General features: G+C 38.9%; 1 long non-coding RNA gene across 1 annotated transcript in view; it reads right to left on the bottom strand.

Moving 5' to 3' along the window:
* Window positions 1–1,339: 1,339 nt before the first annotated feature.
* The window catches only part of LOC138741922 (uncharacterized), a 36,876-nt gene continuing 10,830 nt past the window's right edge, over window positions 1,340–27,385 (bottom strand). The window contains exon 3 of the long non-coding RNA XR_011343887.1: window positions 1,340–1,755. This is a non-coding gene — a long non-coding RNA (uncharacterized lncRNA). The remainder of the gene's footprint in view (window positions 1,756–27,385) is intronic.

Here is a 27,385-nt window from a genome sequence, read left to right as displayed (position 1 = left end):
GTTCGAATCTTCAGACTTGTCCTCCCTGTGAGAGCATGCCAACTAAAAGGGTAATTGCTCTTGACAGTTCCTTTCATTGAGAGAGTGCTTTGCCTTTCAATCATGGTGGTGGTGAATTCTCCTCCCACAGAAGCAGCAAGTCTTACTGCTTTTGGGTGCTGACTCTGGTCGCTGGAAAGGCTGGAAAATCAGCAGTGCCTCGATACAAACAGATTGGCAGCGTTCACTACCTGCCATGGAGTTGAATGCACTGATCCCTTTTCAATGTGGGGGCATGGCTATCTCCACTTCCAGAAAATATTCAACTGACACCAACTTGAAGCAGTTCTTTTAGCTTCAGGATTAATGGACAAGACTACTATCTGTTCAACTTCTCCCTTAAAGTAAAGCAATACCTAGAAGATATTGTGATTACATTTAAAATCTTTGAAAAGGAAAGCCCACATCTTCAAAACTCTCTCAAAGTTCTAGGTCTGTGGAGAATATGTATAAATCTGGAGTAAAACACAAAAGTCTGGAGACACTCTGACTGAAGTAAAAACACAATGCTGGAGAAACTCAGCTGATCAAACAGGGCTCAAGCCCGAAACATTGGTTTATCTTTGCTACGTAAAGGACACTGATCAGCTGAGCTTCTCGAGCTTTGTGTTTTTACTCTGCATAAATCTTGTCATTCTTCCCACTCAAGCTATAGTTTGGCACTTTATAATGATTTAAACATTTCTTTGAGCTGATTTAAAGCAGATGGTTGATTAACAATTGCTACCACAATCTCTTATGCACTAGGAAAAGTCTGTAGCAGTTCCTTATTGGTAGTTTGTGGCCGCAGAGAGGATGTCTGTCTGACTTGGTCAGCTGTTTGTCTGTGGACAGGACTGAAACTTAAATGTCAGACAGAGGAGGGACAAAAAAAGGTTTGAGAATTGGTTCTTTAGACTAGAAGCCTGCTAGAAATGCAGAACTTGCCAGACAAGATGGCAGTTGTGTGTTCAGCATAGCGTGAGGACTCTTGTTCTTGTGGTAAAGTTTGTAGCTTATCTGTGAGCACAGCTTTGCAGGTTATTTGACTTGCAGAAGCAGATTGCAATGTTGGTTTTGCTTTTCATTGTGGCAGTGATGTATATTCTACACACACATGTATATGTCTTTGTGCATGCTTGTGAGTGTGATATATATTATTAGACCCAACTGAGCACTTGAATGGCAACCATTCATTCCCAAAGGAAAAAGTCTGATATGAGAAAATACCACCCTTTTAGTTGCAACTTGGACTTTATTATGGGATTGATACGGTTACAGAACATGCTCATTAAAGGTGGTTCATTGCATATTAACCCCTCCATGCCTTTACCCCCAGTTTGTGTGCACATTGAGTGATATGAAAGTTAGTTGGTCATTGCCTGCACAGGCTCTGCACATTGAGATCTTTTGAATTTGGAGCAACACCACATGAATGTCCCTCCTCCCTCAAATGTGACAGGTTGCTGTAATGCTTGCAGAAGCTGGAACAGAAAGAAGTGTAACAAAGCTTTACATTTGCTACGGTTAGCTAGCAGTTAGCATAATGACATTACAACACCAGCAACCCCTGGTTGAATCCAATGCTGTCTGTACAGAGTTTGTATGTTCTTCTCGTGTCTATGTTGATTTTCTCCTGGTGCTCCAGTTTTCTCTCATAGTTCAAATTGTCTGGAGTTGTAGGTTAATTAGGGTGTAATTGGATGGCAAGGAATTAAATGGCTAGCTTCCACTGTGCTGTAAAAACATACAATGAATGTTTCAAAAGACAACTGGTTACGTGGTTGGTAAAGAAATGTTGAGTTAATCCATTTTGAATCAATTACAGGTATGCACCACCAAATGTTCATGATACAATCTGTGAAATTGGGCATTATACGATGTGGACATTGTGCAAACACCACATTATATACTTAGCAAAGCTATATAGGATACTGTAGTGTACCTGTAAACATTTTATTTTTAAGTAAGGATCAGTATGGGGACCAACACAGGGCTGCGGGGAGAGAACAGAGCAGTGGGATCAGTGTGGGGTGCGACATGGGGCTGTAGGCAGAGACTGAGGCAGTGGGATCAGTGTGGAAACTGCTGATAAACTTCATAAGGGGTTACCCATTTATTCCCAAGATCAACGTCAGCATATTTTTTTGCTTGAAATTCAGAAGGAAATTAATGGTGCATTTCCACCTTCTCATTCTTTCTTCCAACATCACACTTACTCCTGAGGCAAGATTATAAGTTTGCATTTCTGTGCTATTCAGAAATGACAGCTATTAATAAAAAAAGCACCACTGAGTTTGGCTTTATTAAAAAACACTAGTCTCTTATTTTAAAAGTGGAGCCAGAGAGAGCCACATGTTTACTGGTCATAAGCACACCCCAGACAATTAAAACTATTCATCCCATCCTCCAGAGTCATCTGAATTAATTACTTCAGCCATTCCCTGGGTTCCTGGGTAAACAGTACTTCAACAGACTTACAGAATCCAGAAGGCCTTTTAACACAGAGGCACAAACTGATTTTGCTGGTCAAGTGAACGGCCTGTCAACGAGCAACCCATTCATAAATGGCTTCCTGTGCTTCTGCAGCTGAGTGAACATTACAACCTGTCAGTCACGATTTGAGTTGTCAATGGCCATAGGGTGCACACACAGCAACACTGATGGCGCCAGCTAAGCCTAGAAACTTCTTATAGAAACTTCTAGTTAACATTGATGGCTTAATGTTATTATGAGACCAGCTATTTACATGTGTTAATTAAAGAATACATATGTTACTGTGTATTGGAAGCAACCTTTTCAGACTTCTATCAATTTCTTATGCAAGCAATTATATCTTTTAATTATGACTTGTGCATGTGAATAACTATTTGACATCAACCATTTTCCTGTCTTTAGAAAAGAGCAATGCAAAATGTAAAATATAAGGTTGTAACAATAAGTTCAAAGAGATGCCTATCAGATTTGTTTGCAAGAAAATGCTTTTTACACTGTATTGTTTCACTTAGATCTTTGAATGAGGTTCTGGTATTACCTTGGGGTGACATGGAGTCTACCGGACATTATCATCACTCATTCCTGCTCACGCAACGGTGATAAAGGTTGTTTTTGTATTGTTCTATGGTTTGTGTACTACCACAGATGCTCTGCAGTAATCTTGATTGGTCGTGTGTATTGAAATAGGTCTTTTCTGATGTAAGCCATGAAACAATTTAGGGATATTTTTGATAGAATTTCTCATCAACAGCATTTGGACAGTTTAGTCACTGTAGAAAAATGGTAGGGAAGGAGTGTCTAGGCCAATGAGCCAAAATAATCTCTAGGAATGAGTGGAGTACATGATTATATTTAAAACTGGAGGCAGGTTTTAATCTTCCAAAGCTTTATTCTGAGGTTATTGGAAAGCTTTTATTTCCTTAACAATATTAATCTTGCATATGTTCTTGTTATTTTATGTTTCTCCTCCAGCATAATGCTAAGTGAGCTCATGGGGCAGCATATTTAGTGAAGCTGTCAGTGCAACACTATTACAGCGCCAGTGATCGGAGTTTGAATCCAGTGCTGGTTTTGTACAGTCTCCCCACGTCGATGTGGGTTTCCTCTGGGAGCTCTGGTTTTCTCCCACATTCCAAAGACATACAGGGTTAGTAGGTTAATTGGTCACATGGGTGTATTTGGGCAGTGTGGGCTTGTGGGGCGGAAGGGCCTTGTTACTGTGGTATACCTCTCAATTAAATTAAATGTGCAAATCACAGAAATAAGAGATCTCAAATGGGGCATTTGCACAATAATTCTGTAGCATAATATTCAAATAAATGTCACCTTTTCTTGTGGCCCAGAAAACATTTGGAGGAAGTATAAATGGAACAAGTTACATGTCAAATGGAACACAGATCAGGTTTCTGCAATTCTGTTCATGTTCTTTATAATGAACTGATGATTGTTTTTCAACATATTAGAAATGCTAACCCTTTCCAATTCCTGCATGTAGTTTTGCACTCCTCTGACATGAAACATGAAGCTCAAGTGCATTGGAATAGTTGGAGACATGTTCTCAATAATCGAGGAAATCATTCAATTGTCAGCCGTCTGTGATCACCTGCCTGGCCCATCCTTCTATTGGGAGTGGGGTTCTTCATTGTTATTTTCCTTAGCTCTTTTTAATGCTGATAGCTTTGTGACACTTAGACTAAATCTTAAAATGTTCAATACTGTGCTGGGAGATTGAGAACAAAATAAAACCAGTTGATAGAATTAACAGATTATAATTAATTTACAAGAATTAATTTCCGAGAATTAATGTGTGAGACATCTTCAGCAACGATAGCTTGAATACTAGGAGAAACAAAAAGCAAGTGAAATTTAATTAGTGTTTAACAAGAAGTTACAGTCACTTAAAATCGGAAATAAAAAGAGAAACTTCTAGGAATACTCGTGGAGAGAAAAGTAGATATTTCAGGTAAATAACTTTTATCAGAACTGAAAGAAGTTACAGAAAGAATGCAGAGATGTAGGCAGGTAAAGACTTAAATAAACTAAATGGCAAATCACCATTTCATGGAGCAAATGTAAATAGAAGGACAAGAATAAGAAGAGATAAAAGAAACAATCTATAAACTGTAAGATTAAAAACTCTGCTTTCATCTGCATTCAGTTTATTAAATTCAAACTTAATTTCTGAAGTGATCAAAGTTCTGTCCAAGAGCTGGAAGAAACACCATACAATCATTAATTTTCAGAAAAAAATTGACAATTTCAGTTTTCCATTCCAGTTATTCACCGGTCACTAAAGACCAACTCTGATATGATTATCAAACCAGTTGGCAAGGCCTGTTTCAACATGAGATGTATTTTGCAGAGGTTGAACATTAGCTCTCTGATACCTTATCATGCTTCCTCCAATTCCACTACTGAACATCATTTCTTAGTACCCAACCCTTTTGCTCCTCATTCCTAAAATCCACAAGCAGTGTTGTTCTGGTCAATCCACAGTTTCAGACCATTCTTGTCACATAAAAAGTATTTCTTCCTATCTCAACTCTCTTCAGATTCCAGTCCCAACCAGCTCACTTCATCAGGAATGTCCCACTGGCCTCCACCCTCACAGAATGTCTCGAGTGCCCTTTGCTTCCTCCATGAATAGAGGCTTGACTAGTCCTACTCCACATTATCATCTTTCACCGAGTTGAACTCTCTCACATCGAACAGTTTATTTAACTCCACTCACTCTTCAAGTCAAAGGTGTAACCAGGAAAGTTCTTGGTTCTGGTCTGTACCAATTTATTTGTGGAGTTATTATGTTGGACCTTCTCCCAACTCTGCATTCACTTTCGGGCAGGCTGATGATTTCTCTTCAGCTTCTTCATCCTCATGCAGAATGTGAAGAAATTCATCATTTTTCAATTCTTTCCATCCTGCTCTTGTTATTACATGCTCTGACTCTAACTGTTCCCTCAGTTTCTTGATGTTGTTCTCCAGTACAGGAAATCTGTCAGAGGTCCCCATTTCAGGAATTCATTACATGCCAACACATCTTCTCTCCTTCTGTTTCCTGCAAGGGGATCATTTGATTCTTTCAGTTTCCTTGGCTCATTCACATCCTTCTGACACTTAATAATGCATTCAAGATGTCCTCGATTTACCTTCATTTTCCCCATCGCCATAGTCTGCCATGCTCTCACCTCATCTCCTCCCTCTCAAAGAAAAGCTTTGCCCAGCCTCAATGTCTATTGGAGCAGTCGTCACATAGAATCAGTTCCTCCATAATTTTGGCGACTTCCAGGTGACGCTAAACCCAAACACACTGTCTTTACCTCCATTTTCACCATTTTGATGGTACCATTAGCTTCGACAGCCACTAGTTCGCTCTTCTAATGTCACCACTACCCACTTCTTATTTAACTGTACAAAATGCAGTAACAGCCCTTGATACCTTCTATTTTCATCAATCAGAATACACACATTCCTGACTGCATCAGCTATTCATTTCCAATTCTTTGAAATTAGTGAACTGTAGTCATTGCTCACTATCCGGACTGAAGGATCCAAACAGAGATTTGGTAAACACTTCAATTCAGTTCACAAGGATAACCCTGAATTTCCCACTCTGAGCTTCCTATATTTTAATTTTGATGTATTTTCTTCATTGTCCAACATAAAATCAAAGAATGGCATCACATCATCTTTCAAGGGACTTTGAAATTTTCAATAAATTCAGCAATTTCAGATTTCCAGACTTTGTATTAGACCTGGCTAGTCTTGAGAAAGTTTATCAATCTATGAAGTAACTTCTGGATTTCTTCATTCCACAGCTTCTGCCTGACTTATTGAATATTTCTAACATTCTCAAATGTATTTTGAATTTCCAGCAGGAGGACTTGCTCTGTATCTCCTAGTTCCAACATTGATATTTTACCTCTCTCCCTTTCTGTTTGCTTTTATCTTCTCTTGATATCCTCAAGATACTTAATCTGTGATTAACAGGCCTTCACAACTGTTGAGCCTCTAGGATCATTCAGTCTGTTATGGGTTCCAGCCTCTCCTGGACATCCCCTTGGTTCTCTCCACTCCTCGTCCTTTACTGCAACGCAAAACATGTTTGATTTCCAACTTTTCTCGCTTCTAATGAAAAGTCATTAACCTGAACTGTTAAATGGAAACAAGTGACTGCAGACACTATATTCAGGAGCAAAAAACAACAAACTGATGGCGGAAATCAACGAGCCAGCAGCATCTGTGGAGGTGGTCAAAGGTTTGGAATGAGACCCTGTAGCTGGAACGATACAGGATCTTGACGCCAAAATGTTGACCATCGCTCTTTCTCCACAGATGCTGCCTGACCCATTAAGTTCCTTCAACGGTTCGATTTTTTGAAATGCGAACTGTTAACTCTGCTTTCCACTGCCTGACTTGCTAAATTGTTTCAGTATATTCTGATTTTATTTAAAATATGATGTTATTCTTATCAAACACATTTAGATTTTAGTGAAGTACAATTTTCAACTGATCAAAGTTCATCTTAGAACCTAATTCCGTAGATGCTCACAGAAATACATCTGATGATTAATACAAGTCCTCGCACATGCGTTCAATGTAACCAGGAGTAAAACACTAAAATCTGTAGACTCTGATTGAAGTAAAAACACAATGCTGGAGAAGTCAGCAGGTCAAACAGTGTCCAAGGTATTGATAAAGGGCTCAAACCCAAAACATTGGTTATGTACCTTTTTCTTTGCTCTATAAAATACATTGTTTGTCCTCTGAGTGCTCCAGCATTGGGGTTTTTACTCTCAATGTAACCAAGCTGGGTTTCCATTATACTGTATGTAATTACTCTTGGCAACCAGTACTATAATGACAGTAGATTACCAATTTTCTCCATATAATTACTTTGGATAGGCATTACTTTCCATGTAATCATCACAGGTAACCATTACCGTCTATGTAATTACTGCAGGTAACCAGTACTTGCTGTGCATTCACTCCAGCTAATAATTTCTCTTAACTTATTTGCTCAGGTATTCAATGCTCTCTGCATATCCAATACTCTCTAATTATTCCAGATTTTCACTCTCTATACAATTAGGTAGACCAACCATTCTCAACAGGAGACCATATGCCTCCCTTCCCAGGTTGGGGGGAGGGGGGTCCACAGCACATTTAAGGGTAGCCACAAACTGAAATCCTTAATAAGGAGCGGGGGGGGGGGGGAGAAAAATACAGAAACTAAATGACTGCTTCACAGGGAAGGGGGCCCATAAACTTTGAGCAGAGTCCTGAGGGGGCCATAACCAAAAGTAAGGTTGAGAATGGCTGATATAGATGCCTCACTATATGAATGACCTTTTTGAAGGTTGAGGATTGAAGTGCACTGACTGAATGCCAACTAATCTAAACAAGTCTTCATTTACATGGAATCCTATTAAAAAAATGTGGAAACCACACAGGGATGCTGACAGAATTTGTCCTATTCTGGTTTGCCCAATATCGGGCAGGGCAGCATCAAATTAACCTAGGAGGTTTTAATCATGGTGGGGGGGGGGGGGTAAGGATGGGTGCAGGCAGAGACATTACAGGTGGGTAGCAACCCAGAGTAGTAGTGACTAAAATTATTCTGTAGGTCAGCAAGAAAACATTTAAAATTTGAGGAATGATGTCTCCAAGAAAAGAAACATAACAGGATGAATTTTATTGAAAATGTCAATCATTTTCCATTTTGAAAATGGCAGTCGAATGAATATGGCATTGAATAAATGCTATATCTACAGATTGAATGATAGATATTGGCATGTTAAATTCAGCCCTTTGGATTTCTCCTAATATAGAAAATTCTAGTGCACATTATCTTCATTCTAAGAATTTGCTCATCAGTACAGATATTGACACTTGCAATCCAAAATCCCGGATACTTTATTGTCAGCACAGTCACCCCAGATATCCATTCTACTCCAGTAATCAAACTTAACAAGTTTCAAAAAACTGATTCTAAAGAAGCAATATTCAACATAACGAGGTATATTTGCATTCTTGTCACATACAGAACAATGCATGGAGACCATTATAATCCAGTGCCCTAAAATCATCTGCTTCAGCAGTTTAAGGGCTAGACTGACTGCCTGATACTGGACCCCAGTAAAACTTGGCACATAACCATCACCTAGATCTGGTGGAACGAAGAAAAATACATATTTCCCTCTCCTCTCCGCCTTCCGCAGGGACTGTTCCCTCCAGAACTCCCATGTCCACTCCTCCCTTCCTACCAATCGTCTCCTTGGGACTGACCCCTGTGACCACAGGAGATGCCCCATTTGTGCCAACACCTCCTCCCTTACGACCTTTCGGGGCACCGAACAGTCCTTCCAAGTGAAGCAACATTTTCACTTGTGAATCTGCAGGGGTCATCTACTGCATCTGGCACTCTCTACATCAGAGAGATTGGACACAGATTGGGAGAAAGCTTTGTCGAGTACCTCAGCTCTGTCTATTGCAAGAGTGCGGATCTCCCAGTGCCCACCCATTTCAATTCCCCATCTCATTCCCTTTCTGACATGTCTGTCCATGGTCTCATGCACTCCCAAACTGACACCACCCACAAAATGGAGGAACAGCACCTCATCTTCCACTGGACACCCTCCAACTGGAGGGCATTAATATTGACTTTTCTGGCTTTTGTTAACCCCCTCCCCTCCCCTCACTTTTTCCTCTGTCACCTTCCCCCAGTTTTGTCTTTCCTTTCACACAAATATGATAAATTCTAACTTTGTACCTTATCATATTTATTTAACATCTTTTGTTGCCTGAATCCCTCCCACAGCCAGCATTGCCTGAATTCTGAGATTTCCTGCTTCTGGCTCATTCCCTGAAGAAGGGCTCAAGCCTGAAAAATTGGCAAATACATTGTTGTCTCCTATGGATGCTGAAAAGACCAGCTGAGTTCCTCCAGCATTTTGGTGTGTTTTTTAAAAAAAAATATTCTGAGGTTCCTTTGTTTATGGAATTAAGCATTGAGTGAGTTGGTTCCTTCTTTGTTTGGCAGTTTTGTTTTAATATGTATGAATGAATGTGGGCTGAGGTGAGTCCTTGAATGTATTTGGGTTATGTGGGCTGAGGTGAGTCCTTGAATGTATTTGAGTCATGTGGGCTGAGGTGAGTCCTTGAATGTATTTGGGTCATAGGACCCCAGATGTTTGTTCACTTGTGAAGCAAGTTCTTGAATGCACATGACATGACACACAGGGGCCCAGAGCCCTTCATCAATCTCAGACTTGCTTAGGTCAACATTAGCTATTCTCAATCTTTTTTGCCCCAGTTATGGACCCCTTAAGACTCTGCTCAAAGTTTATGGGTCCCCTTCCCTATAAGCAGTCAAGGCTTGTGTTGTGTTCAGTATAGACTTGATGGGTCCAAAAAGGCTGGTCACCTGTTTTCAACAAACAGTGGTTTTTACTTACACTCAGGGGAACTCACCAAAGGACACACACTCCAAGACTAACCCAGAATAATGCATAAATAACTATAAATTGAGTGCAAATGAATCACTACTAAACATTCTCAACTCTTGACTGGGATTGCAAGGGTTAAACACACAATGTCTATCCACTCACAGGCACATCACACTAATGAACAGTAAATTAATTACAACTATCAAGTATCACAACTAAACCTGGTTTCCAGCATCGACCACAGCTCGGGATCTGGGACAGGCCTATTGTAGTCAGCACTCTGGTGTCCACCCATGGCTGGCAGCCTGGACTTCAGTGACGATCTCAAAGCAGCAGCAAAGAATGTTAGACCCCACTTGCTAGGTATTTCCAATGCAAGGCCCATCCATTGTGACCCACAAGGACCTATCATGCATCAGCTTCACCTGTGGGCAGGTCTAACCAATGATTGGCACCTGAGGGGGAAATCACACATTAGCTGTGAGGGCCAATCACACATCAGCCTCACAGGTGGGCATATCAAACTCTTGAATGGCAGGTGAGGTGACTCCTAATTACATGATGTATGATTTTCCCCCAGGTGAAAATACCTAGCAAGTGGAGTCTAACTCCCCAATCCACATTCTGATTAGGTTCCAGATGGAGAGGTTACATGACACTCCACAATCAACACTTCAATTTGTTTTCTTCTACACTTTTCTCCTACTGACTACATAAAAAACATTAAAAATATTTACATTACATGAAATGTAAAGGAAACAAGGCCTTTATTTAAATGTGTTATGGCCTCCAGTGGAGTCTAGATCCTCTGATCCCCTTTGGTAATCCCAGAATTTGGAAGGTTTCGCACCCAATGTTTTTTTCTATCTGTGTCACTCACAATGAGCCAAATGCTACACATGTTGAGACAATTAAATGCATCCCAAATCTTACCCCGTGCATATGGACAATAATTTACTGGGAGCAGTTCTACACTTTGGATGTCATAGAACACAATGAATAAAGACTTAGGGTGGCCTTCGAAAAATAAATAATTTAATTAAAAATACCTAGAGATGTTATTTCAGGTGAAGACCGGAAGATGCATTGGTTTAAAAAAATATGATCATAATTTTTTTTACACCTTGGTGTTAACTTTGTTTAATTTGTTTATGGTCAGCACATCTTATGGCAAGGAAAAGGAATACATTTTTCTTGTAATAAATGATCGGTAAAACATGACAAATTTGTGTTATAAATTTTACATTAACTTGTTTCTGCTAGATGTAAAATCAGAAGTGTTTTCAATAGCTCCCTTGATTCCAAACGTATACCTGCTGACCATATATCTTGAGTGTAATGGTGGTATTTAATTAAATGGTGTTTATTTGTTTAATATTAATTTGAACTATGTGCAAGGCTGCAGAACATAAATCTCTTGAGTTTGAAAGAATTTGCTATTAGTCCAATTGGATGGCATAATCAAAGATGTTTTACGAGTAGTTTTGAGGTATCACTGCTTTCCCTCTGCCTATTACGACCTAGGCAACTTACGGCCATCTGGACATATGACCGAAAAAAAAAACTGTGTAAATTAAAAAAAAATAACAACTATATATAAATATACCTTACACCAGTGCTAACAGCTGCATGTGTACAATAGTGACTGTCAGACAATATCCCGGCATTATGTTGCATCACAGCATTTCTCTCAGTTCTCGCTCTCAGTTCCCATTCGGTAAGGGTGCATTATTCAAGAATTTTCATGCTGGATTAAACCATTATGTATTAAACCCCAAAGAAGATGACGAGCAAGAGGAAAACCCTGTTGATTGATCTGGCAAGAAGCCGAGGAAGACGCTTGAAGGAATTGACCAACGAAGAGTTAATCGAAATAGAAGAGTTGCAGAAGAGAAAAGGAGGAAAGAGGAAGAGAAAGAACCATAGAATTTTATGGCACAGAAGCAGGTCCTTTGGGCCCTTCTCGTCTGTGCCGAACCATTTTCTTGCCTAGTCCCATTGACTTGGACCCAATCCATAGCCCTCTCTACCTCTCCCATCCATGGACCTGTCCAAATTCTTCTCAAATGTTAAAATTGAGCCCACATTCACCGCTTCAGCTGGCAGCTCATTCCGCACTTCCACCACTCTCTCTGTGAAGCAATTCCCCCTAAATCTTTCCCTTTTACCCTTAACCCATGATCTCTGATTTGTATTCATGAAATGTCTCTGCCAGTGGCTGACTTACTTGTGACAGCAAAAGGAAAATCACTTCAAATGATCCTGGCAGGAATGTCACTTAACTAAAAACCCTCGTAATTATTTTGGGACTAAAGGGACTTTGTTAGCACTAACTCAGGAACAGCAATGGAAAATTCACCAGGCAACTGTAAATTCAAAATAATAGATGTTTTAAATTAAACTATTAATAGCATAACATTTCTTACTTAGCTCTAAACTTAACCTCACTCTGCGCAAATGTAAATATGTGGGTGCGTGTGTGTGTAATTAAAGACCCACTCTGAAAAGTCAATCTTTAAAAGTTCACCATCATTTTAGTCTTGGTTGAAGGTCTTAAATTCTCAGTTCAGAAATAATTATAAAGCACTTATAAACTCACAATGTAGCTATTTTCTTCCACGATGAAATCACAAACCCAAACAATGTATTATCTTGTGCCCCTGTAATCACCCAAACTAACTTACTAGGAATACATCTACTAAGATATTTATGTATGAGAAATATAATTTAACATTAAATTTAAGATTAATATAAGTCTGCTACAGGAAGACTCGCTATAGATTTGGGAAGAGGAGGAACCACAGAAGAAGTTCACTGTAAAAGGGTTGGCAAATGTGTTTTCACAAATGAATAAAGCTTTTGCTGATTTTGAAAGCATGGACCAAAATGTCAAAAGATTTGCCAAGGTTGATTGACAAATTCAGGAAGCTTTAAATTGCTAATGTCAAATCTCTGCGGAAAAAAAGCAAACCATTCAAACAAATTTAAGCATGTTCTTAAAACGTGTGACTTCCCCCACAACCCTTTGCCCCTCAACCCATTGAGAAGAAGACTGTGATGACCCACAGCCAAGTACATGTACTTTTATTTATTGAGTAGGATAAAAGAATGTTGTACAGATATACGACTTCTACGCGCCCTGCTAACATGCGTCCATTTTGAGATCTGACCGGTCAGTCAGAATGGAACTCGGACGCATGTTGGGGAGTGGCTGTATAACATTTTCACACAAAGCTAAGAAATAATGGAATTTACATTGTGATTTATAGCAGTTTTAAAATCTAGGCTGTGCATCTCTGCAAAGAAGCTACTCTTTTGCTAGACTTTGTGCAGAGAAAATGATATTTTTCTGCTAGATCTGTAACTCCTTTACATCACAATTTTTTTCTTCGATATAGTTTTACTTTTCTGACATTATTTAATTCTTTCTTCATGATAACTTTGTAAATGTTTTGTGAACATTTTGTTATTTTCAACACTTAAATTATTTCAGTGGCAATCTTGTTCTCCAAATCCATTTGTGATCCTCAGGGCTCTAGTTGAATACTATTGAATGTGGACAAAAATGTGTGCATAGTTCTGTTGTGAATCAGACTGGACCAAAAGAAAGTATGCAGAGCAGGCAGATTGCGATGTCATTCAGAATGCAACTCTGTCACTTTGGAGATCAATTCTTCAACTCAAAACTTTGCTTAACCTCTCATGGATGAATAGGCATTATGTAACACTGCCCCCACATCATCAAACATACAGAACAATATATAGAGGCCATTACAATTCAATGATTCTAATTCATCTTATCCATATGATTCTACATATGGTTTTTGTATTGCATTCCCATTTAAAATGCGAGGTTGTGCCATGTAGAGTCTAGAAGGGCTTTTATGGCTGGCTTAACCTGTGGCGCTATCAATTCGACATGACAGACCAGAAGTTTAGATTAATAGGCTTTAATCACTATAAACTTACAAGCTGTTGCTCCAATTCCAAGGCAGTACTGTCAGAGGGGATTTGGGAGGAGTTATAGTATCAAGGGTGGGCCAACCAATACAATGCATGTATTACATATGACCTTTGGCATATTACCCTCAGGATATAGCTATGCAGGGAGGAAGAAAAGCAGCACAATGCAGCTCAAGCTACTTGAAGAAGAAGGAGGAGAAAGAATAAGACATCTGATCAACAACTCTCCTCCCAGAAGTAAATCATAAAATCACAGACAGTTCACATGAAGCAACTTTTCACGGACTTCCAGAGGACTTATTTATTGTATCCGGTGTACCCTTTGTGGCATTCTCTACATCGGAGAGACCGGTTGCAGATTGGGAGATAACTTCGCTCAGCACCTCCGCTCTGTTCACAACCACATGGCCTCCCAGTGGCCGACTATTTCAATTCCATGTCAAACTCCCATGCTCACATGTCTGTCTATGGCCTTTGGTACTGTTCCACCCTGACCACCCTTCAGATCGGAGGAACAACACCTTATTTTCTGTCTGGCCACTCTCCAGCCACATGGCATGAACATTGACTTTAGTGCTTTCCATTAAACCTGCTTTTCTTTTCTTTCCCTTCCTCCCTTTTCCAGTCTTTCCAGTTCTTTCAATCCCTCAGTCCTGCTATTTCCCCCTCCCTCTCATTACTATTGTCCCCTTTCTCCTTTCTCCACCTACCATCTTCTGCCTTTGCCACCTCCCCCCCTCCCCCCCCCCCCCACCCATCCTTTGTTCAGATGCCTGCCGACATTCTTTCATACCTTGATGAAGGGCTCAAGCCTGAAATGTCGGTTATATATTTTTACCTTTGCCCACCTCACTGGCAAAAGTCAAAGGAGCAAAAACCCAACACCCAACCCCAACCCACCAATTTTCCCTTGCAAACGCTGCAACCGTGTCTGCCTGTCCCGCATCGGACTTGTCAGCCACGAACGAGCCTGCAGCTGACGTGGACATTACCCCTCCATAAATCTTCGTCCGCGAAGCCAAGCCAAAGAAGAAAGAGAAAAGAACATAAAGGACACTGCATTGGAGACGTGCTGCTAGGATCCACAACTCCAAATCTCTATTCAGCAACTGGCCCACACCTTGCCTTCTCTGCATGACTAAACACACTTTTGCATTGTCACAAAGCATAAATACCACAAAATAAACATTCCAAACCAAACTTTATGAAGGAATTCATGCCACATTGCCTGCAGCTGAAAATGAATGACAGTGTGCATTCCTTTAGCATGTGAAATCCAAACCTTTGCCTCCTGACTCTCCTACAGCTATAAACAAGTGGAGGGACCTAAGAGCAAGAGACGTGCAGCTTGAAGGCTTCACTGCTGATAACTCTATGGTCAAATGGATGGCACCAGTTTTAGTACAAGGGGACTGGCAGAGTAGAGGTGTAAGAGTTATCATGCAAGAGGTTGGCAGGTTTTGTTTTGTTTCCATCACTTCTCTGGCACAGGACCTTGATAATTCTAGTCTTCGGTTAGAGGATAGATTACCAGTTTTCCGTCTGAATCTGTAAGCTCCTCTGAACACTATAATCTGCAAATGGCAGCAGTCTGAACTTCTAAGGCTGCAAGCTGACTTTGCATGCAAACTGCATTATCTTCCACCAAAACTCCTAGCTGATTTGTAGATACGACCTGCCCACAATTAAAATTGCAACGTAGCAACACTAATTCCAGAGTTAGAGTTAACCACAATTTCCATGTTGGAAAGATTGAGCTACAGGTTATGTGGAAATCTACTACCAAATAAGAGCTAAAGCATGTTGCCAGATCAGAGGGATTATAGGTTAGATGGGGTGTGGGATGCAAGAAAGAATGGATACAACGGTGTCATCATCTTCAATCATTTCACACATATCCCCAAACATTGATCACAGCCTCAGCAAGCTGTTCCAATTGATCATGACCCTCTCCTCTGTGGAGATCAGGACATTTCTGATGCCTCTGACTGTCCACTATCTTCTTCAAGAGAAAGCAGAGGTGTGGCTTTGATCTGACTGGTGGAACTGATTAACTTACAGTTTGGGTACGCAATTTCTGCTGATAGTGAATCTGTCAGTTTTATGGTAGACTAAAACAAATTGTATGTAATATTATAACTGTTTTTTTACATGACAATAAAGGAATCTTGAATCTTGAAATTTGGATCCCATTTGGGTTGGAGACAGGGGAAAGATCTCGAGATTGCATTGGAACTTGTAGCCACAGGTGGCTGAGGAAGCAAGGTCGTTGAGTGCATTTAAGGCAGAGATGAGATTAGTCAAGACATCAAGGGTAATGGGAGATTTGATGACCCAATGGCTCCTCTATCTTGTGATCTTGTCATCCAACCTCACGGGCCAAGATCCCAAGGCCTATTTTTGCCAGCTATTCCTTTTATCTCCAGATCCCCTTTGAATATATCTTGCATTGTATAAATATTAAATCACAAAAAAGGTACTGTAAAAATTATTCTAAAATAGCAGGTCTGGGAAATTTGAGGTAGCTGTAGTAAAGAATATATTTAGATAGGGAATGGATTCTTTTGTCAGTTCAGTGAATGTTATGATATAAATCATGGTTTTAAAGAAGTTCACTGGAAGACACATTTGTAGTAGGTATCTTTGAATGTGAGAGCAAACCATGGTATGAAATTTTAGAAAATTAAACAAAATTAATATTGGTGACATTCTTTTCTAGAAACATAATACTACACCATGTAAATTTCTAATGATACATTCACAGAACCAAAATGTAGTATTTCCAAATGTGAATGTGAATCGTATTGAAGGTATCTATATAATGATATCCTAAGTATTTACTCAGCTCACTTATTTCTGATTAAAATCTGTTCTATCCAGGTAATACATTCATATTCAATTAAAATAGAGAAATGCTTAGAAATTAATTATGGTTCAATAGTTCTAAATGTGCTAAATTATAGAACCGTGCCTACCAAATTCACCTTATTTACTTCAATCCAATGAATTTCAGAGACAAGAATAGCCCAATTAAGTGATTTCCTCAGATGATTAGTATTACCAATTTTGGATTAATTTCTAGGGAAGGTCATTTTCTACCAGTTCATAAAAATAATTTGTGCAGAAATGAGAAGATTTTGTAAATATTTTTATCCAGTACATTGTTTGATCTGGCATGCTCTATTTGAAAACCAAATTCAACAGGGACTTTCAAACGAGAATTTGGACACTTACTTGAAAACTCAACAGAGAAGGGAGTGGAATTAAGTGGATCGCTAGTTAAGGAGTTGACACAAACTCAATGGGCCTTGTCCTCCTTCAACAATTTAGGATTCGATGGCTCTATGTTCGAAATCAACATGATTTGGATATAAAATCAGGGGTTCTGTAAACTACTACGAGGCCAGCTTACAACTGAAAGAGAGAGGCAAAATAATGATTGCAAGAACATAATTGTGCAAAAATAAAAACACAAACTTCTGGAAACACTCTGCAGGTGAGAAAAAGAAGCAAGGTGAACATCAAAGGTTAGTGATCCCGCATCTTAATTCTGTTTCACTATCCACGGATGCTGCCTGTCTTGCTGAGTGTTTCCAGCAGATTCTGTTTTCATTCATATTTACAGCATCTACAGCCTTTTGATTTTCAGTCACCTAATTATTCAAAGCTGTTGAAATGTTTGGGCCATTTGATGTTTGAACCTTTATATTTTTGCAGATGTTCGTTGACCTGCCATCCTTACCCAGATGCAATTTTTATTGCAGATCCCCCGCATTCAATTTTGCGTCTTTTTCTATATCTATGTCGCTTATTCTGATACTAAGATACTTTTCATTTTAGTGATGAAATTGTTTGCCGTTATATTACGTCAGAAATGGCACAAGAACAATATGAATGTCCTTCTCATGAGTCATGAGTTAATATGTTTCTATTGTCTTTTCGCTTGCTTGATTTAAATATGGTGCATTCAGAGTGCAAACATTTAATTTGAAAATCCAGGAAAACCCCTGCATTGTTACAGCAATAGCTATGTCTAAACATATATTAGACAATTTGTGGTTATATTGCCAGACATATAGGAGGCAAAGAAATTACTTCATCATACTTTACAATATATTAAGGAAACAATGGAGTATACTGAAATTAACTATTTCCAGTGGTTGTGGACTCTTGAATCATATGTTAGAGATAAAACCTTTAGCAGTTAAGTAAGTAAATATTTCTACATACAATAAAGTAAATTTGGATTTCTCTTCCACAAATGGTAATTTTAATGTTCAGCTAATTTCTAATTTAAATGTAAGCATCTTTTCCTTTTTCTGTTCTGTTTGATACATTATTAGGGGCAAAGGTAGGCAGTGGGAGATGGACATCAAATAGCAGAACAGGCTGAGGGACATAAAGTCTGCCTTCGATTTTCATAGTTCCAATGATCTACGAGGAAACTAAATTGGATTTCTGAGGTTTTTTTTTTGTAAATGATCATGTTTTAAATTATAAATTATTGCTCACACCTAATCTTTCTAAATACGATGCAAAACAGATTTACTTCTATAATATTTGATTTATAAAGCACATCTGCAATGCATTTCATTTGAAACTATAATCTGAGCAAAGTATAACAGCACTGAAATCAGAATGCAGTTAAATCCTAAGTAGAATAAATTTACGCTTGACCTGAAAATTTTATATAATTGTAAGGTAGAATTTTTTCTACAGGAGATTGTAGCGATGGAACCATCACAATGTATTTTAAGCAACTAAGGGATTTATGCTGGGAATAATTGTGGATTTTTAAAATACTTGCTTACGTGTGGTTAGTTTGAGATTAAACCAATAAAAAAGCAAATACAGAAATTGCATTTGACCTTCTTACCTTGACAATTCAGCTTGCAGTTGAACCACATCAATCTATAGTTCCGTATGCTCTACCACAATAATAAACTAATTCAGTTGACAGCAATGCAAAATACGTTAGAGTTAACTTCACTAGCAATATGTCAAAATCTTAAAGGCGCATAGTCCATGGAGCTTAACAAATCCCAGCCTCTGATGCATCTGAAAGGGGAACTACAAAGTTAGTTGATGCATGCATTACTTGTGATTTAGCAAAGTTTGCTGAATTCTGAAGTGGTCTCAACTGATTGGAAGGAAGAAAATCTAACATTGCTTTTGAAGAATAGCGAATTTATGTTCTTCATTGTCTTGGCAATGGGCATATAAAATCATTGCTTTAAATTAAATTGCACCCTGGAGAGATTTATTTTCTTTACCATTTACAAAGAAGTTTTTAAACCACTTTAAATGTTAAATGTTACACATAGAATGGTAAGAAACTGAACATCTTCAATAAGAGAGCAACAGTCAAAGGCTTCTCTGATCTGCTCCATTGCAATCCTCAACTAAAAGCTGTTGATCGTTCTCTCTCTGTGTGGTCAGAGGTACTTCTGTGAAGTCTGATTTTACTTTTTGATAAAGCTACTGTTAACGAATAGTTTATTTTGTTACATGTTTGTGTATTCTGTGAATAGAATGAAGGTTTACACTGGGGTCTCGAGGATGTTCCATGACACACCCAGGAAAGATGGTAACTGAAACTTTCATTTGGTGGTTGGCAACTGGGTAGCTGCAAGATGCACCTCTGAAGTCACACCCCTGTTTTTATAACTTATTATTGAAATGGTGGGGGATGATGTACTTGGTGGAGTTGAGAATTGTCTTGATCATGTTCCTTTTTTGCATCTCTTATATTATTACCAAACTCTCTCACTAATTGCTCTTGCCACATCCCCTCAGATTGATCCAAGTTTGGAGTGATGCTATGAAACAGGATTGCTTGAACACTTTTGGCACCTTTACAATTGCTAACAGTTCCCATAATCCATGATTTACATTCTTAAATACTGCTAATAATTTTTTTTAAAAATAGGGATTTGCAACTCAAGAGATTTGCAATCAATGAGATACTATTATAATGCAAATTGTATTGGTTTTTGACACCACTCAGAGTGGAGAAAGAGTGGGAGGGATGGTGTGAGGATCCTCGAGTCCATGCATCAGAGCAAACAGGTAAGATTGGGTTGCTGCTTTTTTTAAATTCCTGAACTTTTGTCTACAAGCCTCTGGGACTAGTTCATAAGATCGGAGTATAGCCTGCTTTACAAATTCATAATCAGCTGCTTGTTGTACAGTGAGACACGAGTACTCCTGTTAGGGTTTCCCTTTAAGAACACTTTGTAGTGGGAGTGACCAGTGGTCTGGTGGCCATTTTTAATTTACAGCTACTTTCTCAAAATGCTGAAAATACTGGTCTATTTCAGCTTCCTCAAATGGAGGAACTAACCTCACTTCTCCTGACCAGCACGTGGGTTTTGGGCTTCTCCCTCTCCTTGGGTTAGGGTCTGCCTCAATTTAGCTAGTTCTAGCTCATGTTTCCATTCTTTCTCTCTCTCCTCCCTTCCAACTGCTCTTTCCTCCATTTCTGCCTGCCTTACTGCTTCCTGTTCGGCTTCCCTTTCTGCCTGCCTTACTGCTTCCTGTTTGGGTTTCCTTTCTGCCTCTCTTTTTTCCTCTAACTCTAGTTTTCTCAAAGCCAACTTTACTTCCTCTGAAGTTTTCTCTTTTAGAAACTGTTCTAATGCAGCTTTTTCAAATACCCCCTTTCCTACATAGTGCATAATAATCTTTCGGGCAATTTCCTTTTTTTTTAACCCAGTTCTTACTGTGAGAAGTTTTAACTTGCCAACTATAACCATCAGTTCTGACTTTTTAGCCATTTTTAAATTAACCACTGAAGGGTTCGCGATGAACTGGACAATATTCATAATTGCTGGTTTTTCTGCTGGTGATTTATACACTCACCGTTTAGTTTTAATTTCAAGCTGGAGGTTGAGTCAAACTCAGACGACTGATAACTAAGCACAAGTCAATCGCCCCTAAAGCCTTCAAATTGGTTTGATCCTGGACGATTCCCCCAAATTATGTTACAAGATCAAACCAGCAACCACAAAGAAGGCAGATCACACAGGGGTAAAGATGAACAATGACTTTATTAACAAAAAAAATTCACCCTCAAACTTTAATTCAAATTCCCCCCTTTTATAACAATGCCCACTGGTTACTATGAAAATCTCTATAACAGCATAAAACTAATAAATTCCCCAGCCTAAATATAACATATGTAATCAAAGTCTAAGCTACACTTCCAACCAGCCCACAGAAAAACTTAGACACAAAACAAACACAAAACACACAAGACTCACAAAACTTCGATCTTAACTGAAGCAAAGATTATAAATAGAATTCAGTTTGTTTGGTAAACAGTGGGAGAGAGAGAGAGAGAGAGAGAGAGAGAGAGAGAGAGAGAGAGAGAGAGAGAGAGAGAGAGAGAGAGCACAAAATTCGAAGACGTCTTATGTTGCTTGCGGATCCTTCTGGCTGCCTTCGGAACGTTCATCCTTTTTGAAATCCCAACATTCTAAACTGTACTCCAGACCATGACTCATGCTCTGGACCTTCTTCCACTCCACAGCACCCCCAGTGGTGGTTTATCATCCAAGTCCAGAATTTTTAGATCATTTTCTGCACATGCTCAGTCCATCTCCCACTCTCTCAACAGTCCACCTTCACCTTGGCCCTTAAAGGCAAACTGTCACTTTTCAACATAAAACCACGCAACACATAGGTCAATACACAACACAGAACTCTGTAACAACACAAACTGAAGTGTGCACTTACTGCAGTGCTAATGTAATCACATTACCCGGACATGTGCATTCCCACTGACCCACGTAACTTGTGCAATGACGTAACATATTTTCATGACAAATACTTTGAAAAGAATTGAGTAAATTGAACCATTATTTTTTTAAATACCAGGAGATCAAAATGCAGGACTGGAAAAAAGAGGAAAAAATAAAATTGGAGGAAGATTTCAATTCCACCAAAATATAAGTTAATTAGAAAGAGTGATTACAGAGAAGATCAGCAGAGCAGATGAATATTTTCTGGGAAAAGATTCAAAAGACAGAACAGAAATTTTAAAATATGTTTAAAAAATTCTGCTGATACTGGAAGTTAAAACGCAAAACAAAAAGTGCTCTAAATATTCAGCAGGTCAGGCTGCATCCATGGGAAGAGAAACAGCGTCAACATTTCAGGTGAGATTGTTTTGGTAATAAGAAGAGAATGGAAAATGTGAAAAAATACAAGTGCGTTGAGATTTAATTATTTACCCCCAAAAATCCTTAAATTCTTCACATTATTTTTTTACACATTGAATGGAAGTGAAATTATCTCATGGGTGAGTACCTAATCAAATTTAATATCAGGGCAAGGCATTTCTTGAAAGAAGTTGAGGAAAGACTTAAAAAATAGTTATTACTGCAAAAAAAAACATTGATCTTGCAATGCATTGTAGGTTCAGGAATCCTATGGGAATACAGATTAGATTCATTGATATATTGGCCTTGACCGGAAATTAATTTATGAATACCAATTTTTTGAGAATGTTTTGAAATTAATCTTTTTGAACATGAAGATTATCAGATGATGACTTCATTATGCTTTAAATAGGTTGCTGGTTTAACACCTTGGTTAAAACTTTTGCTATTATAAAATACCACACAGTTGTCAATAATTGATAAGAGCCTAGCTGGGGATTGACTCTAACCACTATCTCACAGTCACTTCAATTTGATTTTATAAATTACATACAACATGACTGTCAGGAATTCCCTTAACATTATCCATTATAAATTGACAAATTCTGTGGATATTTCTGGGGACAAATCCAGACTTTAATCATGATTTGAGCGAAGGAAGGGCTAATGTTCACTTTGTGACGCTATTTCAATTTTATATTTCCATTGTCAGGTTAAATCTGCGCTGAAACATCTTAGTTAAAAATCACATGAAAGAAATACTCAACCATTTGCGCAATAAAAGAATAACGATATGCGGTTAGACTCTAGATTTCAACACCATTACAAATTTTGGAATGTAATGTCAGATATTTGCGATTGCTTGAACTGAATCAAATGGCCTAATTGAAGTCAGTCCAGTTGTGTCCAAGTCCCTCCTTCATTCCTGAAACTTTTGCCGAGATATGATAATGACAGCAATAATGCTTTAAGACATCTTTTCAGCTAAAGATGTAAATACTGCTTTGATTGAGTATCATGGGTTATTATGGAGCAGTCTAATTTTATTAGCATGTAGTATTTAATGCGTATAAATAGAACCAGAGTGGGCAGTTTCAAGTTGGCTGTCAGTTTCATGAAGAAACAAACAGTATTTTGGTAGATTGAAGAGTTCATTTTCAGACTAGTTTAGTGTTAGTTAAGTTCAGTCGAAACCAACCATTCTCAACAGATGCCTACAGTTCCCTGGGGGCCACAGCAGATTTAAGTAAAAGCCTTGTTTTCTTTTCACCTCCCGAAACATAAATATCCTTTGTGTTTTTTTTAATGCAGTTGGTAGGAGAGAAGTACGAAAGAATCCAAAACCTGACTGCTTCACAGGGACAGTGAAGGGAGTTGGGGCGGGGGGGGGGGGAAATTACTTTGAGCAGAGTCCTGCAAGGGGGGGGGGGGGGGCATAGCTGACAAAAAGCTGAGAATGGCTGATCTAAACATTAAACTTAACCACGGCTTTTGCAATCTCCCATTCCAGCATTTTAATTATAGAGTTACACAATGCAGAAATGAGCCCACTGTTCTTCTACGCCTTGCCTGTTTCAAGGTCTCTTAAACATTGTGATTGTATTTAATTCCACATGTCGTCTAGCTGTGCTTTCCAGGTATCAACTACCCAGAGTGTAAAAAAAACTTTCACCTCAGCAGCCCATTAAAATTCCTTCACTTCACCTTAAATTTATGCCCTTTAGTTTTAGACTCCACTGGCATGGGATGCAGACCCTGTCTATCTATGTCTATCATAATTCTACACACCTTTGTCACTTCATCTCACAGTTTCTCCCCTCCAGAGAAATCAGTTTTCACCTATCCAATCTCTCCCTACAGCTCAAGGCTTCCAGAAATGACTGAAATGTGTAAAATTACAAAAGGCATAGATAGGGCAGATAGTCCTTTTGCTGTGTTGGGGTTCATGGAGGGGATAGGTTTAAAGTAAGAGGATGTAGATAAAGGAGGGAGGGGGAGGGGTGTCCTGAGGCGAAAGCTTTTCGCACAATGATTGGTTGATATGTAGGTTAATTGGGTGTAATTGAACAACACAGGATTCAATGGCCGGAATTAGCTTCTACTGTGTTGTAAATTTAATATCTAAGGCCAGAGGCTTAAGGTAGGCTTAAAGAGAATCTAAAGAGTAAGCTTTTCACACAATGAGGAGTTGGTGTCTGGAATGAGCTGCCAGAAGAGGTGGTGGATGCTGGAACAACCAACATTTAAGAGGCATCTGGTAATGTAGAATGGGCAAGGCACTGAAGGGTATTGAATTAATATGGGCATGCTAGATTATTAAAGATAGGCCTGATTTTTGTCATAGATGTGAAGGGGCAAAGGGCTTGCTTCCATGCTGCATATTTCTCTAACCCTGGGTAAACCCGCAGCTTTCTTCATGCCTGAGAACTCAAGCAGACCCTCTCCACATAACTAAAGTCCTCTAATCTAGGTGACATCTCCTCTGCACTAGCCCCAGTGTAACCACGTGACCATGGACCAAAACTTACAAACAATATTCTAAGCGCAGACTAGACATTGTAATCTCCAACGTTTATACTCTGAACTGTGGATGCCAAAATGCTTCTTCATCCCCTAATCCATGTGTGTTGCCTCTTTCAGGGAACCATGGATCTGTACCTCTAGGTTACTCTGTTCATGTTTAGTGTCCAAACACTTAATATGCATGTCCTACACCTATCTAATTTCTTGAGACAACTTTTCTCCCTGCCCACAACAGAACATATTTTTATATCATATATTTTGAGAATGAATGCCTTTTTTTAGTTTTCTCTTCTACATTTTTTACTCAAGTTACTCATTCAAATTCAGTTGCCTGGATCTGTCATATACTTTTTTTTTCTGATCAAACCTTCAATATTCTTTATCATCTAAGCTTTGGATACACAGCATCTCCTCACTTGACAGCATGCACAACAGTGAACAGCACATCCTGAGAAGACTGAAGCCGGCAAGGCTACCGGTCACCATTATGTCAACCTTTTTCAGGAGCTCTATTGAGAGTGTGATATGGGTGCTGCAGAGAAATGAATTGGAAGTTAATCCACAGGACCATAAGACTGGCAGAGAGGATCACTGGAGTCTTCCTCTCCCCATCAACATGATCTACCGGGTTTGTCATTTGAAGAGGGCATGGAAAATCATTGAGGACTCCTCCTCCCCTGCACACAGCATATTTCAGCTACTCCCGTCAGGAAGAGATACAGGAGTATCGGGGCCAGCACCACCAGGGTGAGGAACAGCTTCTTCCCACGGGCAGTGAGACTGCTGAATGACCAAAGGAACTGCTCACACTAACCATGCGAGACGCTCATATTTATGAGATAATATTTATTTATTTATTTGAATATACCAATACTTGTCCTGCATAGGAATCGTTTGTCCGTATGTGTGTTATGTGTCTGCGTATTTTGCACCGAGGACTAAAGAACACTGTTTCACTAGGTTGTACTTGTGCAATCAGATGACAATAAACTTGACTTGGTCATTTGACTTTTCCAACCTTGTTATCTTTGCTTTCAGGGTTTCCAGAACGTGCTGACCTCGAATGCTTTCTTTGAGAAGCCACCAGCTCCTCATCCATGAGTTTGGTGTGCATGTTTCTCTGGACTCTCAAGGAACACCGAGGGCAAGTTAATTATTTACAGCAATATTTTCTTGATCCTACACTTTTGTGCTGGTAAGATTCAGACAGACTCCCTCTGTCCCTAAAACTCAATAAACGCTTCACTATCCTAATCATTCAATCATTGTTCCTAATTAATAGTGCATGGTATATCATACTGTCACCTATGATGTATGGTTGTTCCATATACTATAATCTATATACTCAATCGTTTATACCTGTATGATGATAGACCTGCTGAGGGACTATATCATGAGTTACGAACTGAAATAGTAACTTAGATGCAAATACTCATGAAAATCACATCAAATTTTTCCACTCACGTACTGTTTTTTAGATACTACCTATTTTTGTGATTTCCTGTCATATTTTAAGTCTACTTCAAACATGCAAAACCATGAAGTGCAAACATGCCACTGAAAATTCACTTTCTGCATTCACACTTGGGAATTCTTCCTTGGTGCAGTTGGTAATGAACATAGTGAAAGGTTTCGCCAGGATATTGCAACCATGGAAAAGTGGTATCAGGGCAACAGGAATCTATCAATGCGGGACACTGACATGAGAGGCATCAGGTGCTGACCACAAACAAAATCAGTGGCAAAACATTTTTAGGTCAGTTGAATTAATGCCACGTGTCAGGATCTTTATGCGATTAAGCATGCTAAATTCAATAAAAGTTAATTTAATGTTTCTCCAGCTTCCTACATGATACAGCAAATCAGAAACGATCTTTGGTATAACAGATGGAGATGCTTTCCCACTGGCTAGCTTATAGTCTGTTAATAAAATTGATATGCCATAGACATGGGCCAGACAAGTGTTATATTAATACTGGGCTTTTATTAACAGTTTATAACCACCACTAAACTGGCCAGTGGGAAAGCAGCTCCAGTAGGGTGGAGTATCTCTACAGCCATAGCCAATAGCAAGCAGTCAGTATAATACCCCCCCCCTCCCCACCCATTACATCATCACACCTTGATACTCCTTAAGGTCTACATTTTATGGTATATTTCCCTCATTTATTTGGCTCCCAAAAAGCCTCACTTCATGATTGTCAGGATTAAATTCTATCTGCCATTGCTCGGCTCAGTTTATTAGTTGATCAATATCATTCTGTTGTTTAACATTAGCCTCTTTATTATCAAAGAGGTTTTTCATGCTGCTCAACAAAAGTATATTCCAGTTATAAACAAGGTCAGTAAGGGCAGGGGCAGCCAGCCTTTGATAACTAAGGAAATAAAGAAGGCATCAAACTAAATTAGGGAATTAGGGAATTAGGAATTAGGGGTTACGGAGAGAAGGTGGGGACGGGGTACTGAACTTTAAGATCAGCCATGATCTCATTGAATGGCGAAGCAAGCTCGAAGGGTCGAATGACCTACTCCTGCTCCTATCTTCTATATTTCTATGTTTCTGAAAGGCCATGCATACAAAGTCATCAAGAGTAGAGGGAAACTAAATGATTGTGAAAACTTTAAAAAGAAACGAAGAACCATGAAGCAAGCAATGAAAAGAGGGAAGGTAGATTATAAAAGAAGATTAGCATAAATAGAAAAACAGAAAATAGAAAAACAAAAAATAAAAAAACAAAAAAAATAGAAAAACAGACTGTAAAAGTGCTTATAATTATA

This window comes from Narcine bancroftii, chromosome 8 (genome assembly GCF_036971445.1).
Source record: "Narcine bancroftii isolate sNarBan1 chromosome 8, sNarBan1.hap1, whole genome shotgun sequence".
In the NCBI taxonomy this organism is placed as follows: domain Eukaryota; kingdom Metazoa; phylum Chordata; class Chondrichthyes; order Torpediniformes; family Narcinidae; genus Narcine; species Narcine bancroftii.
The sequence above is the reverse complement of the archived record's forward strand: the minus strand, read 5'-3'. Positions and strand labels throughout refer to the sequence as shown.